Source organism: Pinus tabuliformis, chromosome 3_1, assembly GCF_031772625.1.
Source record: "Pinus tabuliformis cultivar Carrire ecotype Pingquan chromosome 3_1, CPIR1, whole genome shotgun sequence".
In the NCBI taxonomy this organism is placed as follows: Eukaryota; Viridiplantae; Streptophyta; class Pinopsida; order Pinales; family Pinaceae; genus Pinus; species Pinus tabuliformis.
Genome location: NC_142301.1, coordinates 435,646,386 through 435,665,769, shown reverse-complemented (window position 1 = coordinate 435,665,769; position 19,384 = coordinate 435,646,386). Strand labels below are relative to the sequence as shown.

The following is a 19,384-nucleotide window of genomic DNA, read 5'->3' as shown; positions in this document are numbered from 1 at the left end:
GTGGCGAGGAGGATCATGTTGTTGCAGTATATTTCGACTGAGGAGCAAGATGTAGACATTTTGACTAAGGCATTGTCAAAGTGTAAATTCGAGTTCCATAGACACAGGATCGGGGTGGTAGATTGTCCATTTCTTGTTGAGAGGGAGTGTTGAAATGTGGCAACAAGAATATTCCAATTTTAATTTGTCCTTGAATTAAAATGAGAATTTAGTCTCACCAGTTGGCAGCTTGGAAAATAATTAATTAATTCATCTTGAGTTAATTAGTTGGTAAAATTCAAGCTAGAAGTCTTTGTGAAGTCATGCAACATTTATCCCTTAAATTAAGGAGATTATCCTTTGATTAAGGAGATAAGAGTGAGTTTTATTTGAGTTGTAATTAGTTAGCTCAGTTAACTGAGTTAAGTCCAGTTAAATTAGTTCCAAACAATTTGAGGAACTAATTGTGAGTTTAGTTAGTTAATGCATGCATGCATCAAACTAGTGTACTCCAGATAACTGAATATTCTCTCATCAATAGCTCATGCATGTCAGTTCAGAGAAAGACCTAGCTGAGATTAATGACAGGGATAGTTTACTATCAGTTGCAAAAATTTTCCTATAAGGAAAACTCTTGCATGTAGAAGGAATTCATTCCTTGAGATTTGCGTAGTTTTACAGTGTGTTGGAGCAGTGTGTGAGATCAGTGTCACACAAGGTTACTGTAAGGTCCCTCCCTTAGGGTCCTCTACTAGATCTATAGTCTCAAATTTTAAATGCAATAAGAGGGAGTAATTTATTTTCTTACAAGACTTTTAACAATGATAAATTACCATTTAAAATCTAATTCCTACAATTTAAATAGTGAACATTTCATTTCCATCACTTACATGAGTAGTCTATGCATAGAGGAATACCTGTACCGATGGCTCGGTGGAGATGCCCTTGAGCTGCTGCTCCTGCTGGAACGCTCCTCTTGACTATCGACTAGATTTACCTCCCAGCCAACAAGGAAGTAATTCCTAGCCCAGGAAACCTCCACAAGCTCCCTAGCCCTCCGAGCCCAAGTCCAACCAGATGTAGTGTGTGTCTAAGACCAAGATAAACAATACTCCCTTCCTCTCTCTCCAACAATTCCTAAAAACCACATCCAACCACAATCAAAAGCAAGACCCAACATCCCGCTTTCTCCCTTCCTCCTTCCCTTTTAATGCCCCTCCTCTCCTCTCCACCTCAAACACCTCTTATTAATGTCATAACTTCTTCCTCATCCTTACAGTTGACTTCTCTTCTCCCAAGTAAATCTGAGAGTACATTTGGGAATGTGATATCGATATAAAATTGGGTAATTAATGGGAGAGGACCATGTCTTCTCCCAAGTAAATGTGAGAGTACATTTTGGGGATGAGAGATGAATATATAAATTGGTAATTAATGGAGAGGACCATGTCTTCTCCCAAGTAAATGTGAGAGTACATTTTGGGGATGAGAGATGAATATATAAATTGGTAATTAGTTGGAGAGGACCATGTCTTCTCCCAAGTAAATGTGAGAGTACATTTTGGGGATGAGAGATGAATATATAAATTGGTAATTAGTTGGAAAGGACCATGTCTTCTCCCAAGTAAATGTGAGAGTACATTTTGGGGATGAGAGATGAATATATAAATTGGTAATTAATGGAGAGGACCATGTCTTCTCCCGAGTAAATGTGAGAGTAAATTTTGGGAATGTGAGATGAATATATAAATTGGAATAATGGAAGGAGACTATATCCTATCCAAGATTCAATTTGAGAAGACAAGTTGGGAATTTGAATAATAGCAATAATGAATTTTATATCAATAAATAAAATTTATAGTTCCCTAAATGAAGGTATTCACCAATATTTCTCAATATTTTCAGTTAATGTAAACATTAATAAAATTTTCATGATAAGATTAAGTGGGGCATTACATACACCCCTCCTTCAGAAAACTTCGTCTCGAAGTTAGAGTGAAAAGATACAAGGAGTTCGAAGGCATAACAAAATAGAGAGAGTTATAGTAGTAGAATTTGATAAGTCAGACAATGACATTACTTCCCATCAAGAGTCTCCAACTGATCTATATCCTCCTATCCATCCTGACCTACTTCCGTTCCCACCCTATCCGTCCTCTACTACTATATGCGGTGGCATTGACTATACCAATCTAACCACTGATAAAACCAACATGGCAGAAGCGTCGACTATATCAACCTAACTTCCCCAGCAGGCAACTGGCAATCGTCATCACACGTCTAGGGGAGCATGTCCACCACTGCCCTCCCACGATTCTAGGTTTCAGAGGTTACGCGGTGGGAAATGCCTCCACCCCTCCTCACAACTAGGGTCAACGCCCTAATACGGACCACACTACAGTGCTGGTTGGACTTGTCATCGAATAATCCAGTCAGGTCGTCTTGCCACCTTCCCCATGAGATGTCTTGACCTTCCCTCAATGGAAGAGTAGATCTCGGCTATCATATAGTTCTTTCCCTCCTGCAGGTTAGCTCTCATTCATGCATTTATATAACAACAAGACATATAATCATCATATTATTAAGTCTAGTATCCACATGTCAATCTTGCAGTTCATACTGGAAATAAATCATAAATTCACTAAGTCATTCATTTAAACAAATCATATCCACTTGAGCCTTATATGAACCAAAATAATTATGATAAGTCACGCACTAGATAATTCATCACTAAGTGAGTCATACATTTAGGCCATACATCAACCATTTCTATCATCAATATCAAATCTGTCAATTGATTTATATAAGTAGTTTCACGTGTCCAACCAAATGCATCAATATTACATAATGTTCATAAATAAATAACATGGAACTGCAAAATAGAACCTTAACATAGGTAGCTGTCTAAGTAAAAAATGGGCATCACAGATGCTCAAAAAGTGATAACCTTGTGAAACCCCTTGACAACAATTAGAGTTGAAACAAGATTCAACTGTCTGCAATGGAAAATAGCATTTGAACCCAGATATACTACAAGGTGGTACCAAAGTAAAAAAAAGACCAAAATATTTGGCAAGCAACGGATTGGTGCACTATCAATTCCACTAGAAAGTGCTAGTATAAGTTTCATGCATATAATTTCTTTAATACTTCAGTGAATATGATCAGCTCAATCTCAAGTCCATGGATGCTAGGCAATATCTTGACTCGGTCACCTACTATTTTATTCCCTTCTTAGTTTGATTGCTTCTAACTCTACGTAATTTGAATTTGCCACTAACTCTATTTTTTTCTGGTGATTAAATACACTCAACTCTCATGTTACCTTGGTCTTTGGACCCATTTTTGTTGGGTAATGGACATACACAATAGTAGAATATTTGCAAAAAGAGAAGAGATAGAAGAAATGGAGGTATTGCTTGTTATAACTCAATATGGAAATTGTCAAGACTAGATATATAAAGAGGAGTGAGACTACCTCGTACAACCACCCTATTTCATTAAGACATGACTAACCCGGTTTAACTTAATATTATTTATAACATGTGACTTTATTAATTAAAGGCACTTATCCATAATCTCTCTCTAATATTTGTCTTTCTAATGTACCGTCTAGAACTATTTCTGAATTGGATCCCACATAAGTAAATTCACTTTGGAAGTCAAGGAATCTAATTCCAAATGGATCAAATGGAACCATTTCTCCTTTGTGTTGGGTTTACAATAATTGATCCAGTTATTGATCCGTTTAGTTAACAACCATTTTCCATGTTTTCTGCATCTTTGTCAGTGACATGCTTTAAGTATTGACTTCTTCCAAGACTTTTGTTCAAGGAAAGTCATCAACTGCCTTTCGTTCAAGCTTCAAAATCTATCGACTTTGGACAAACATCCTTGAAACAAACATGAAGCCCTCATGTTCCATTCAACTTTAGCCCATTACAAATCCCTTGAGATTGAGTCAAATCTATTCTCGCATTGCCTTCGAGCATTCAATTCCAAACAAACTGATCAGATCCAGATCAAGGTCAAATGCCATCATTTAACAATCATCAATGGTTGAGATGTGTGGGAATAATATGCCAAAGATACCTGTTCCAAATTGTAGTCTACATATGGAAGCTGAGTTGTTATGAGCAGAGACTTCAACTGAAGTGAAGACCTAAAAATTCTTGTGTACCAGAGACAATTAAAAATTATAGTGCCATTTTGCTCTTCTACAGATATAAAATAGGAAAATTTTGTGGGTGGATGAAACTACTGCAGGATGCCGATCATTAATAAAATTATGTCATGATAAGAAAATGTATCTTATGGAGGCAAACAATATACCAGAAATGTCCAAGCCAGGTGATGTTATTCTGGGAGATGTTGGCATTGAATAGGAGCTTTACAAATCAGCCTTTGGTGAGATCAAAGATGATGTGAATGAAACTAATGGAGAGTTCTCATGGTTGTTTCAAGTGCTAAATAAAGAATGAAGAGAGAGATTGATCTAGTATATCTCCTGCCATTGATCTAATTGCAAAGTCAAAAGAGAAATGCTTTTCAAAAACAGTAAAGAATGTAGTTGAGGGTTTGGAGGTGGATGTGCCTTTGGGATCCAGATGTCATGTTAACTCAAGTACTATCATGGATAACTTTCCCCCTTTTTCTTTATAAAGGATGATAAAAGGGACTATGTAGGTAATTCCAAGCAAGATTATGTGGTCCTAAGCTGTGTTGTTGCAGACAGTTTTGAGGATGACCAGTGTTCCAATGATGCTGAAAAATGAGCAAAAGGGGTCAATGGATTAGTGAATCAACTTTTTGACCTATGAAAGACCTGCAAGTACTTGCCAGGTCCAAATTTGACATGCAAATACTCACAGGTAAAATGCACCTTGGCAAGTTTGACTCACTGCCACTTTGTAACAGCACAAGCAGGCCAGTGAATCAGGCCCACGAGTCCAAGTCAAACCCATTGACTCCAGTAACCATGTCTACAAAGTACATAGGCATGGTCAAGTGATGTTAGCACTCACAAAGAGCAGGTTGATCAAATTATTTTTTTGTGTCCCTGAGCTGAAGTGTTTTAGCTGACATACATATTTCCATCCATATATGAGGTAACATGCAGATTAGTTGGCTATTCTTACCAAATCTTGGTCTTTCTGGATATCCATTCATCTTTGTTGCAGAGTCACACACATCATGCAATGGAAGTGATAGATGGCTAGAATTTGGCTTATTCATGGATAGCGTTCTTAATCGTTCTGGGCAAATTCGTGTCCCTGGATGCTTGGCTCTTCAAGGGGCTGTGGCATCTGTTGCTCAGGTGATAGGAGGATTTCTTTTCTCGTTGAAGCAGAGGACTTTTGGTCTTGTTGTTACTTCTACAAAATCAGGCTATTCACAAGATTCCAATTATAGAAATTGTCTTTCCCATAATGGACTTAGGAAGACATGTACAAAATCTGATATTGTTAATGGAAATATATCTAAACTACAGGAAAATCCTGTGTGTAAAGCAGATACACTCTCTGATATCCTTGGGAAAATTATGTCAATCATGGGAGGAAATCTACAGAATGAATATGAGCTCTCTCCATCATATTCTACAGTAGATCTTGCCACTGCACTTGTTCCCTCATTTGATGATTCGTCTTCCAAGTTATTGCCCATTCTAGTTGAAGATACAAATAAGGAAATTAAGAAAGAAAGGCATGAATCTTTACGAAGTTTTTGTGAAGTTCAGGGTCATGAAGAATGGGATAAGCTTTACTTGACTCTGAGGAAAGATGGTTGTGTTAGTGATGTAACAGAGCCCAGGATTGGAATAAGATTTCCAACAGCTCTTATTAGTCACTATTGTGGAAGAAGCAACACAAGTCCAATTTCCCAGGTGCTTGTTGGTATTGGTTCTCGGTGAAAACAGTTGCTAAAGTTAAATATCTAAAAATATATGCTTTTGGTTTATATGATCACCCCAATTCTGTATGCAAGAAACTAGGTGAAAGGTATTCTAACTTGTCGTTAGAAGAGTTGAAGAATCACCCAGATCTTTTGAAGACCTGCTGAGACATGATTTGCAGATGACAGTTCGACTTGTGGTACACTACAAAGGATTAAAACTCAGTATGGTGTGGAATGCTTTTGAAGGATCGTTGCGGAGACATCTAAGAAAGATTCAAGGAGTGGCAGATGATGATGGAATGATTGCATTTTGTTCATACTTTTCGAAAGATATTTCTCTTTCCTCGGGAACTACTATTGATTTTCATCGTTTGTCAGGAGGGAAATTACAGACTAAGGTTTGTGGCGAGGAATTGGGGACAATCTATAGTCATGACCTATGTAGGGCATTTGATTTGTACATTGGAGAAGAGCTTGTGTCATTGAGAGCAAAACAGGATATAGGGGAAAATATTGGTCGTGCTCTCCAAAGATGTTGAGGAAATTCAATTCAATATATATATATATATATATATATATATATATATATATATTATTTATTTATTTTCTTGAGAGATGGATGCTTTTTGTTACTGGAGTTCATTGCAAAAGCAGTGATTACAAGAAGTGCAACTTTGAGAAATGGCTTAAACTGGCAGTCCAATGAAGGTTTCCAAGAGCATGTCTTACGCCAGAGATCTTTATTTTCCACACACTTATGATTTGGAGAGGAGACAGTCACATGGCGACTCTCTTCATCAAAGGGAGTGTATTTCGGGTTATTTGATTTCAAGCCAGGTATTCAATAATAGAAGAAATAAAGATTTGACTGTGAATGGTATTGGATCAACTTATATGGTGCATAAGTCAGCATCTGATTTGAACTTTGTAACACATGGAAAAATCACCCCCTGTTTTGTATTAACCAAAAAAAATTGTCTGCATCATGATGGCAAGTACAAAACTGGTTGCATAACAATCAATGCACAGAGTGGAGGCAGCAACGAAAGAAAGAAGAATGTAAGAAAATGTTGTTGGTTGTAGAGTGTTGCTCAATGATCTCTCTATTGTCTGTCCTCTTCATGTCGTCTTTATAGAATCCTGAAAACTTTAAACCAGGTCAACCTAACCATGCATTCTCATGTAAACAACAATCGCCAAAATAATTTCACAGTGCTGTTATGTGGCCATCTACAGGCCACTACAACACTTAAATCTTAGTGCTAACACCAAATAAAAAATATTTAAGGCCAAAACTGTGCATGGAAAGGCTGGTCACTAGCTGATACAAAATAATTTTGCTGTCGATTGTCATTAAACTGTAAAGTATTGACCTTGTACATGCATATTAACAATGCCTTAATCCCTAGTTAACTGTTGTTGGAAAATAGACCTGTTTTATTTCCAAACAGTCAAGAATTAGGAATCGAGCTATTTTTAGTGGATGACTATGCTGGAAACTGCAAGATAAGTGGCTGGTCTGATAGAAGATTGTCTTGTTGCCATTTGTCAACTTTTGGGAGGAAATTGCTGTAAAATGACTGCCAACTCACAAAAACTGCCAATACAGACTGATGCCCATTTTACCAGAGAAACCCAACACTAGAGTTGGAATTTTGACGAATTGATTTTTTTTTTTAAACACATATAAACTACTATCGCATAGTGACATCCTCAAGATGAATATATAAATTGGAACAACACTGATGAAATCACCAAGCATCTTAGCTCCAGTGTATCTACCAATGAGGAATCACCAAGCTTTTTAGCTCAAATCAAGCATAAAAAGGAGGCAAGGAGGCAATTCAAGAGGTCAATGCAAAAATCCCTTCTTCAACAATCTATACTTCCTGCTCCTTTATTTTGTTTCTGAGTCCTAAGCTACAGTCAAGTGTCTTTCATAACGTGAGAAGATTCTTAGGTTGTGATACTTTTCTTGCCCCCTTAGACTCTTTGGAGTTTGGATGGCTCTTGATTTAAATTTTCTCAAAAAAATTGTACTCAAGTTAACTCTAATTAATAAAAGTTAGTGTGTTTGAACTTTGATCTATTAAGTGTTTTAATGAAAGAGAATTCCTTCGTTTTTTTGGCTCACTTAGCTTGGAAATTCAGATATAAATTTCATTAATTAGAAAGTTATAAATTATGATTCCCTTGTTGAATTTCTTCTTTACCAGCTTCTTTTCTCACACCAAAGGATAAGGACCTAGTCAACCAGGCAGAGTAGACAATATTTCACAATTTATATGCTGATTTTAAGATATTTATTCGTATATTTCAAGGATCTGTTCACAGATCTACGACTATGAATTGCAACTTTGAAGTTTTTCTACATTATTTGAAGCATTGAGTTGTAGATTTTTAGAGTTTTGATTAGTGATAGACATTAGGGATATTCCCCATACTTGGTAAGCACGAACATTTCACTAAACCAAGAGGGATTGTGTCGGTGATAGAGGCAGCTTCCCTAAACTGTCAATTTGAAACTCGTTGAGGCTCATTGCTCAAAGGACAATTTTGAGCCATAACGCCAAGTAAACAAGGTTATTTTTTTTTTTTGCAAAGCCAAATAGATCCATCATGTATGCAAAAAAAACCCATCTGTCTTGGCTCTATGATTCCAACACCTATGAATTAATTGACAATAAAAAAAGTAAAATCTTTTTGTGATAAGCTCTCAAAAGATGTATGGCAGAAGCTCTGGTTTAGCCCTTATGGACACTAACATAGTTTTTGAAGTTGACAGTGACGTTTCAGGTTTGGCTCGCAAAAAAATGTACTCCGTTAGGAAGGGCATCCCACAATATGTCAAAATGAAAAGTTTAATGAAGAAAAGAAGCAATAATACACTCATCGTCAATAATTGTGTCCAAAAGTACACATGTATTTTGCCATTGGACACATCGCTTAACATCTAAGGAGTTACAAATATACATAGATCATTAAGCTTTGAAGTAATGGCAGACTTGAGATAGGTCAAATGCTTGCCATGCATAATCGCTAAATTATTTACCAGAGTTTCTCATTTGTAATCAAGCAAAATGTGGGTAAACTATATAAGGTTGCGGATGCACTAAGTTGATGAAGGATTTTGAGATAAGTTTGACCAATTAAGCTGCAGGATTTCAGCACCTTAAGGAGATTTGTAAGGATGATATAGACTTCACAGAAGCTATTTGGACTATATGGTGCTAGACAATTTTATTATTATTATTATTATTATTATTATATTTATTTATTTATTTATTTATTTTATTTATTTTTTATTATTCTATTATTATTTATTTTTTTAATTTTTAATTATTATTTTATTTTATTTTTAATTTTTTAATTTTTATTTATTTATTTATTTTTATTTTATTTTATATTTATTTATTTTTATTTTTATTTTTACCTTTATTTTTATTTATTTATTTATTTATTTTATTTTATTTTATTTTATTTTATTTTATTATTATTTTTTTTCGGGTAAACAATAAATGTTATCAAGAGCGGCGCACGACGAACAAGAGGAGCAACAGACAATGATTACGCATAGCTGCATTGATTTTTATGAGCTTCCTTTGCATCGAAAGATTTACATGTCGGGTGGGAACGGAGATGTCAATTTTATGGAAATATCGAAATCGAGTCACTTCGATACTAGGATGGAGGTAGACGGGTCTTCATTCAATGATTTGATGGATTTGACTACCAATGAGAAGTTAGAAACTAAAGAATGGATCTCAAATCTAGAGATTGTTGCTGCTCAACAAGATGGGTTGTTATGTCAAGATGATATGTTCAACCTTGCTGAACTATCGGTTGTTGAAGACTAGACAGAGCAAGTGATATTAGAAACCACTATCTGCAATGAGACAACTACAGAGATTGTGGTATCTCATGAATCTCATGCATTTGGAGCTATTGTAGAGATGAACAACTGTCATTCATTAGTCGATTCCGAAGTAAAACCTCAAGTTCCTAGTTTACAGTCCCAACCTTGAGAAGAGGTTATAAAAGTGCCACAGTGGAACAGTCAACACTTGTCAGTACAGAGATTGAGGATACAGGCAAAGCCCAAGAATCAGAAAATAATCATACTGCTCAGATTGATGCCAGAGATGTAATTCAAGCTAAAGATGCATTTGATATTGGTGCTGGCGACAAATGTCAAAAGGAGTCTGTGCAGTTGAATCAACTTATTCTAGATAATTGTCAAAATGTAAAAGATGTATCCACAACAAATTTAGCGAGTACAACACAAGAAGATCAGCCACATCTGAGTCAGCCTGAAACTGAACAATTAAAGTCTTATGGGGAGCAGAAGTGCCCTGAAACAACAACAATGAAAGAAGAGGAAGAAGTCTCTAATCTAAAAGAGCCTGGATTTGAAGCTTTGAAAGGAATGAAAGCAACTTCTGATATAAGTACTGGTGATGCAGATCAAAAGGAGCTTGTATAGGCCAATCAAGTTACTGTAGATAATTCTCAGTGTGTAGAAAATGTAGCAACAAAACTTGCAGCGAGTAGAGTTTTAAAAGATCAGCCACATCTGAATCAGCCTAAAAAGAAAGAACAGAGTTGATTTGGGAGCAAAAGCAGCATGATGGAGCAGTGACGAAAGAAGAGGAGAAAGGCTCTTGTCAGTACCTTGAAGAGATGCCGGGTACAACACAAGCTGCCGGTGCTCTTGATGACAAGACAGAGGTTGCTTGTGATGTTGATGGCAAGTTAGAGATTGCTTGTGGTGTTGATGGCATGCCAGAGATTAATGATAATAGGGTATCCGCTTCTGATGGACAATTACCTTCTACTCAGTTTGAAAATATGCAGTCTGAAAATGTTCTGCAAAATACTAGCACGTTGGCTAGTCTAGAGGCAAATCCTAATCTCCCTCAATGAGGGATCACAGAGTGCAATGTTGAGCTCGTGGAGCATGGAAATGTTGAGGAGTCTGCGAATATTCTGAAGAAGATGTAAATAAACCCCCACTACTGCTACCCCACTGTTGCTGCAACAAGGGCAACATTGAGCGATAGATAAACCCTTTTCAGATGATTTGAGCAGTAGGGTTGATCTTTCTGAGGTTTTTTTTTGGTTTCTAATATAATTAAATTTGTTTGTAATATATATATATATATATATATATATATATATATATATATATATATTATAGGTCCGATAGACCAATTTGGTCTCAGTGGACATTAACCACCACCATCATCATCATCATATATATATATATATATATATATATATATATATATATTCTCTAGTAGGTAGGCTTCAAGGTCCAGATTTTGAACCAATGCTCTGATACCACGTGTAAGGTCCCTCCCTTAGGTTCCTCTACCAGATCTATATTCTCAAATTTTAAATGCAATAAGAGGGAGTAATTTATTTTCTTACAAAACATTTAACGATGATAAATTACCATTTAAAATCTAATTCCTACAATTTAAATAGTGGACATTTCATTTCCATCACTTACATGAGTAGTCTATGCATAGAGGAATACCTGTACCTATGGCCCGATAGAGATTCCCTTGAGCTGCTACTCCTGCTGGAATGCTTCTCTTGACTACCGACTGTATTTACCTCCCAGCCAACTAGGAAGTAATTCGTAGCCCAGGAAACCTCCACAAGTTCCCTAGCCCTCCGAGCTTAAGTCCAACCAGATGTAGTGTGTGTGTCCAAGACCAAGATAAACAATACTCCCTTCCTCTCTTTCCAACAATTCCTCAAAACCACAGCCAACCACAATCAAAAGCAAGACCCAACATCCCCCTTTCTCGCTTCCTCCTTCCCTTTTTATGCCCCTCCTCTCCTCTCCACCTCAACCACCTCTCATTAATGTCATAACTTCTTCCTCATCCTTACAATTGACTTCTCTTCTCCCAAGTAAATCTGAGAGTACATTTGGGAATGTGATATGAATATAAAATTGGGTAATTAATGGGAGAGGACCATGTCTTCTCCCAAGTAAATGTGAGAGTACATTTTGGGGATGAGAGATGAATATATAAATTGGTAATTAATGGAGAGGACCATGCCTTCTCCCAAGTAAATGTGAGAGTACATTTTGGGGATGAGAGATGAATATATAAATCGGTAATTAGTTGGAGAGGACCATGTTTCTCCCAAGTAAATGTGAGAGTACATTTTGGGAATGAGAGATGAATATATAAATTGGTAATTAGTTGGAGATGGCCATGTCTTCTCCCAAGTAAATGTGAGAGTACATTTTGGGGATGAGAGATGAATATATAAATTGGTAATTAATGGAGAGGACCATGTCTTCTCCCGAGTAAATGTGAGAGTACATTTTGGGAATGTGAGATGAATATATAAATTGGAATAATGGAAGGAGACCATATCCTATCCAAGATTCAATTTGAGAAGACAAGTTAGGAATTTGAATAATAGCAATAATGAATTTTATATCAATAAATAAAATTTATAGTTTCCCAAATGAAAGTATTCACTAATATTTCTCAATATTTTGGTAATGTAAACATTAATAAAATTTTCATGATAAGATTAAGTGGGGCATTACAGTTACATCTGGATTACCCAGGGAAAACTACGCAAGGAAATAGGAGGCTTAGAGGGCAAAGGAGAAGGCATATGAGTAGTCTCTTTTGTCTATGAGCAGCAGTGAGGGATTGTACTGAGAGATGGATAGCTGTGAGAGCTAAAGCTGTATGTAATCCTAATATATTTCCACTTGTATGATAATACGGATAGTAGGGTTTTTAGCTGAGACTTTCCCGAGAGTATTTTTCTGTGTTTCATGTGTATTTTTTCTTCTTCTCTGTTATATGTGTTCCACTTGATCTTGCTCAAATATATTAAGCTTCCACAAGTTTGATTGTAGAAGAAGATTAAGTATTTTGCTTTAGTTATATTGCATAATCAGATTGATCTACAGTGAGAATTTCTACAAACACATTGGCTAATTTAAGAATACAAATTTTATTCATCTTTCTGAATAACAAACATAGTTATGAAAGTTATAATAATTGCAACAACTTTGCATACAAGGAACCATATAACTCAAACCAAAATATCTCAAGGTTTCAAAAGTATTTTGACATTTCTAAGGGTATACACTATAACCCAAACTAAAATATCTCAAGGTTCTGAAATATCTTGACATTTTTAAGGGTATATTTTGATGGACTTAAAGCAAGTTCATTTTACAATTCAGTATGAGAGCGATGTTTAATGTCCATGTTTAAAAGTGATATGGCATATGAAATAAGTTGATCCAAATTAATATTAATAAAAATAGTATAAATCTACAGTATATAGATTTAAGTAATCAAATAATTGTATGGAGGGGGACCTTTGTCCCATAAACAAGGGTCTCATACATCAATTTGGTGTCCTGTTATATATATATATATATATATATATATATATGTGAGATATTTTAATAGCAATCTTTTATGCACTGAGAGATTAGCATCTCAATCTTTCTTATCCATCATAGTGTCGTTAGACATAAGGATCCTAAAGAACTTAGTCTAGGATTATAGTTTATGTAGTAGATATATACTTAGTCTTCTAAAATAAATATTTTTAAATTACATGATACATCTAATTTCTTAAGATAAATAATTAGAAGAGTATATAGATTCATCATTTATTATACATGAAGACTTGTCATATTCACATGATTATGCATTAAAATGTCCATATCAAATTTAATGTAGGAAACTAGAAAGATGATCTTATTTATGCGATCTTCTTCTTATGTGAGAGTCATGTAGAGTTTGTAAGCTCTTGTATGAATAATATAAATTTTATTTAACTTGATTAATTAATGCTTTATATAAGAATGCATCATCATCATAGTGGTATCATAGCTTTATGATGTGGATGGTGAAGAGGAGATTCAAATGCCGAAGAATTTGAAAAACTCCACAAACTTTGAAGTGAACGTATGTCATCCTGGTCGCCCAATTTTGTTAAGGAAAAAAAATGCTATAAATTTATGTTAATCTATACATTCAAATAGTACTTATGTAGATTGAAAATTTTTACAACTAAGGGAAACACTATTGGCAATGAATATGTTATTAAGTATTATGTAAACTCTGAGGTTCGAGGTTCAAATCCCCTCAATTAACCTATGTTTATAAAAGGGGTGTACATAGCACCTAACACCTAGAGGCTCTTTCTCTCTCTCTCTCTCTCTCTCTCTCTCTCAGGGGTGAGGTTATGTTGTGGCCACAACCCCCCATAATATTTTTACACAAAATATGGGAACCCTCTAGTTTTGTAAATCTCTCTTCTTTGAAATTTTGATGACTCATGATTCCTTTGGTCTTTATCACTTGCCTTTTGGACTTTTGACATATCCTTCTTAATGGTCATTATGATTTTCATTTTGCTTGTTTGATTGTTTTTCTCTCTTCTCCATCCTTCACATTCATGACGATGTTCTTTCAGTGGACTGGAAAAGGCAATGTGGCACCTTCGGTTGCCACATCACCTTATGTCTTGCTCTTGTTTTTGCTCAATCGATGTCTCCTCCACATCAATTGCCACATCACTTCATGTTGCGGCCTAAGGTCTTGCATGATCGATTGTTGCTTGGTCCTCTTCTATTGCATGATTTGGGGCGTACCTACATCAAATTAAGGGCTTAAATCATGTAAATATATATGTTACTTTTTATTCTAAAAATTTGTAAAATGTGTAAAAATTAATTATACTGGTTAATTAAATTTATATGTTACTTAATTCAATTAATTTCTATTTTAATCATTTTCTTTATAATTTATAATTTTAGTTAATTAAGACTTAATAAACTTGTAAATATATACGTAATCATTTAATTTATTAATTGTAATATAAAAATTACAGATCATATTGTATATAATGTAATCTTTGTTAACAATTTATACTGTTATGGATATATTATATTATATTATGTATATATTATATTATATATGCCCACTATGTTCAACGCGGTGTTTTACTAAACCACTGCATAGTGGACGAGAATGACTCAATCGAGGAAGGGCAACGCGTAAACATAGAGATCAATTTGCTAATTCAGGTTGAGTTCATTGCTCATAATTTTAGGGGGCCATCAATTTTGCATTTTCTCGAAAGTTCAAGAGCGAAAGAGGCGCTGGTTCAGAAGTATTTTTTAAACAGAATGCATGCTCTGTTGAAGAGTGCACCAGATCGTAATCGCCAGGAGAGCGATCCACACTAAAGAGGTATTCATGCTACAGAGAGGGGGATCCACTATAAATTATACCACTATAATCATCCACTATTTTGCAGTTGTAGGAAGAGAGTTAAATTTTAGAAGAGATGGAGGGAAGAACACTACTGCAATCTCTGTATCTTAAAAGTTTCTTGACTCTCTTTTGAATTAGTAAATGGAGAGTTTGATTTATGTGCAGAATTCAAGCACTATTGTATTTATCATGTTCATGAATATAAATAATTGTGTGTACTCGTTTCATTTTTGTTTGATGAGTATGACTATTTCATTCGTAGCACTAATGTTGTTATGAGTTTCTCATGTTTATTTTATGCCTTGTCAAGTTAATTTATAGGTTTGACAGAAATGGATTTCAATCATGGTATGCCATTTAAACAAACTTATTTTCAATGGAGTAAATAGCTAACTGTTTACTCAGTGATGGATCAGTTTGGCCCCATTGATGTTTCTTCTATTGGACTATTCCAATAGTTGTAACATAATATTTCATTTCAAATACAATTATGTTGAATAACTATTTAGTGACTATTAGTCAGATGGTTACTCATGCATATTTGTTTTCTCAAGTCACCAATCAGCTGAACTAATTCTTTGATTGGTAGGCTTCATTTCCACCCTAAATTCAAACTGATCTCCTCTCTCAATCAGTATGTAATATTTTCTCTCTTGATTAAGGGTAAAACTAACTTTCTCTTAGTCAAGATAATTTTTTCCTATCCACTTTCATCATAGAATAGGATTTAATTTTCATTCATTTTTATATAATGATTTGGATAATGTCCTCCTTTATGGAGGCAAAACCTTATAGTTTGATCTTGATCTTTCATTTGAATCATCAAAATATCAAGCTAAAGGGATTGTAGAATATATGTGCATAATTAGTGATCTTTAACATATGACATTTTAACATTTGATTATAGAATTAGTTCTAACATTTAATTATTAATTGGGATTAATATTTACAATTTAGAATTAACATATAGAGAGATATAATATTGTCAAAGATTATACATATAATAATACAATTGCATTAATGTTACTATAATTTAGTATTACTATTATTTAGATGTAATACTAACATATATTATAGTAGAGCAATTCTTGAAATTTCTAAGTATTACCTGTTAGAAATTGTATATGTATTCTCTTGTTTATTTCTCCTAGTTAATTACAAACAAGTTATTTAATAATATAAATACTGAAATAAACACAATACAGTCTCAACCATCTACATATCAACAGCTGAAAGAAATAGCAAATGCACAAGTGGCACCATTGTTTTTGGACAACTCGTCCGTGAAAAAACTCAACTTGGGAAAACCGGTGCAACAATTCTGAGGGTTATATTATTATGCAATCTTTCTGAGTACAACTGGGTGCCAAACTGGCTCATCCGACAGAGAAACTAAACTGGCAGTAATACCTCTCTATTCGGAAGCAGATATTCGGAAAGTCTGCCCCACGAAACCCTCTCCAGCATAATCTGAAGCTCAGCGTCAGCCCTCCTTGCCTCTGTGTTAGCCCTCTGAGGCTCTGCGTAGCCTCTATGGCCCTCTGCATCACTCCTACAACCTCTGCATGGATGACGCAACCCCTTCTGGCCTCTGCACAACCACTTCTGCCTCTACGTGGCTCCCTCTAGCTCAGCGTCTGCCTCTCTCTGCTTCTGCGCTGGTCTCTCGGCACTATATTTGCCTCTCTATCTCTTACTCACTTCCCCTCGATCACTGATTCGATTTCTCTTAGCAAACCCCGTTCTAAAAATCGAATGATTGATCACTCTGGTGTATTCTCCAATTGACCCTCAAGCCTCCTTTTATACTTTTCCTGTTGGTCCTTCAACAGCCGAGATTACATATCTAACCAATGGCTAAGATTATATTTGGCTTGATCCATGTCATTTAGAACCTTCTAACCTAGTTTTATATTAATACCCATTAATATTTTATATTTCCTAAGTTTAGACTTAGAAACTCCATTAAAAATATTAATTATTTTAATATCTTCTAAACCGGGTAGAATTTGCCCAAACCATTTCTGGGTCTTGGAGATCTCATGTGCTTTAGCCTCTCCACCAATTTTCATGGCTATAGCACATCCGACGCTACCCCAAATCAACACTCCTGCCTAGCGAGGACTGTGCTCTAGTAATACTCTACACTGAGAATCACTTTGATTATACGGCATCGGTACTTGTGCTGATGCTAGGCCTCCCCGCTCAACTTCCTCTGCACTGCTACATCATGTATTGTTGTCCATGGCCCTGCCACTGCCATTGCTGCATCCGTACAACAACTCCCTCTGCATCTGTGCTACTGTTGGTCCTTTCTCCCAACACTACATGTGCACTGCAACCCCTTCTCATCATGCTGCATCATGCTACTGCTAACCGCTATTGCACTGCAACTCAGTTACTAAGAAGTAACTGATCCACCCAACTACTGACATCCCTGTCAAGCTAGAAACACTCTTGATGCTGAAGCTCTCTCTGTCGTTATCTCATGCTCCCTCTACTTCCTTTGTGCTACTGCAACAACTCCCTGCCTCTCGCACCGCTGTAAACCTCTTTGTGTCATCTTGCACTATTGCAGCCTTCTTCGTGCCTCTCGCACTGTTGCAAACCTCTCTGCGCTGCCTGGGTTTACTGCACTGTAGCACTCTCTGCCGCTCCATCTGCATCCCTTTCTACTGACATCCACCATCCTCCTACTTCTCACTTCGGGGCTCCTGTAGCTAGGTATAATCCAAGAGTTTGGGTACCTCAAGGATCCTACCCCTCATCGCATGTAGTCTTCCTAACTACAACTCGATGTCTCCCCACCTCTTCTTTAGAGGTACATGAGAACTCATGACACAATCATCATCCTCTTCTATCTCGTTTTTTGCCTTTGTTGGCATTGCCTTGGAGTCAGACGTCTCTCCCTTATTCTTCTTCCTCGGAAACTGGTTCGCATAATGCCCCAGTTCCCCACAGTTGAAGCACTTTATCTTGGAGAGGTCATTTTTCCTCCTTTTCTCCTGCTTCCTCGCAGATGCTAGAGCTGCATCCTCTTCCTCCTCTTTCTTGATCTAGACTCCTTTGCTACTACTTCTCGTCTTGGATAGCCCTCTAATCTCTTCTTGGTGAAGAGCTACCCACAATTCTTCCCAATCTGGAAGATTCGACTTGCCCAGAATACTCTGGACAAATGTCTCCCACTCCTTAAAGACTGCATTTAGGGTGGTCCTCAGCATCAACTTCTGATCCGGCATGGCCCCTATGGAAGTTAGTTGGTCTCGGATCTCCTTCAATCTATTGAGGAAGTGATCTATCTGCTCCCCCTTCTGCATCTGGTATGACCATAGATGATTCTATAGTAACATCTTCATCTGCATGGAAGTCTACTAGTACAACATATTCAAAGCATCCCACATTTCCTTTTTCATTTCCTTCTCGAAAATATGCTGGATCACGTGATCCTTGACCCCATCAAGGATTATGCATTTCGCCTTGGCCATTGCTTCCTCGTACTTTTCATTGTCAGCTGGGTCAACTAGGATAGCCATTGTTCTCAAGGTGAAGGCCTTGATGCGATGTCTATCTAGAATGGATAGGATCCTGGCCTTCCAAACGACAAAGTTGGACGCCCCATCCAGCTTGTCCTGATCCCTCAGTCCATTCATGGCCATCTCTCTACTCTTCCTTTCGACTTCTCTGATTCTCTACTTCCTTCTGGAAGTTCTCTCTTTGACTCCCTCTGAGTCTCTACTTCCCGTATGGAAGTTCTCTACTAGACTCCCTCTAAGTCTCGATTTCCCTCCTGGAAATCCACCTACCAACCGTCAAGTCACACCTCTTCAATCTCCTATGCACCTGTAATACTGATCTGGATTTCTTGGCTAGAAATCCACCTAAGTGGAGACTCCCTCTACCTTGGTTTTGCCCCATTAGGTATTGTTCTATCTCGGCAGCAACAATAGCCCACCAGCTTCACTCCCCACAATCTACGCACAGCTTCCTACGCCCCAGCAACTGAAGGACTAAGCCTCTAGGCTCTACGCAATCCCAACACTAGCAGAAATGCTCCCCTAGCTAACTGCGTCAACCCTCTTGGTCTATGTGTGGCTCTTTGTGAGCTTTTTTTTCCCTCAGCCTTTGCTTTGGCCTCTCTTTGGCCCTAACTGATGACGGAGTTCCTCTGCATCAACCCTTCTCTGCCACTTTCTGCAAGGAATAACTTTTGTCACTCGAGACAGTTGTTT

At 36.6% G+C, this 19,384-nt stretch overlaps 1 pseudogene; it reads left to right on the top strand.

The window, feature by feature from the left end:
- The first annotated feature begins 5,212 nt into the window (after positions 1-5,212).
- Positions 5,213-6,413, top strand: LOC149187630 (fatty-acid-binding protein 2-like; annotated as a pseudogene).
- Positions 6,414-19,384: the final 12,971 nt, after the last annotated feature.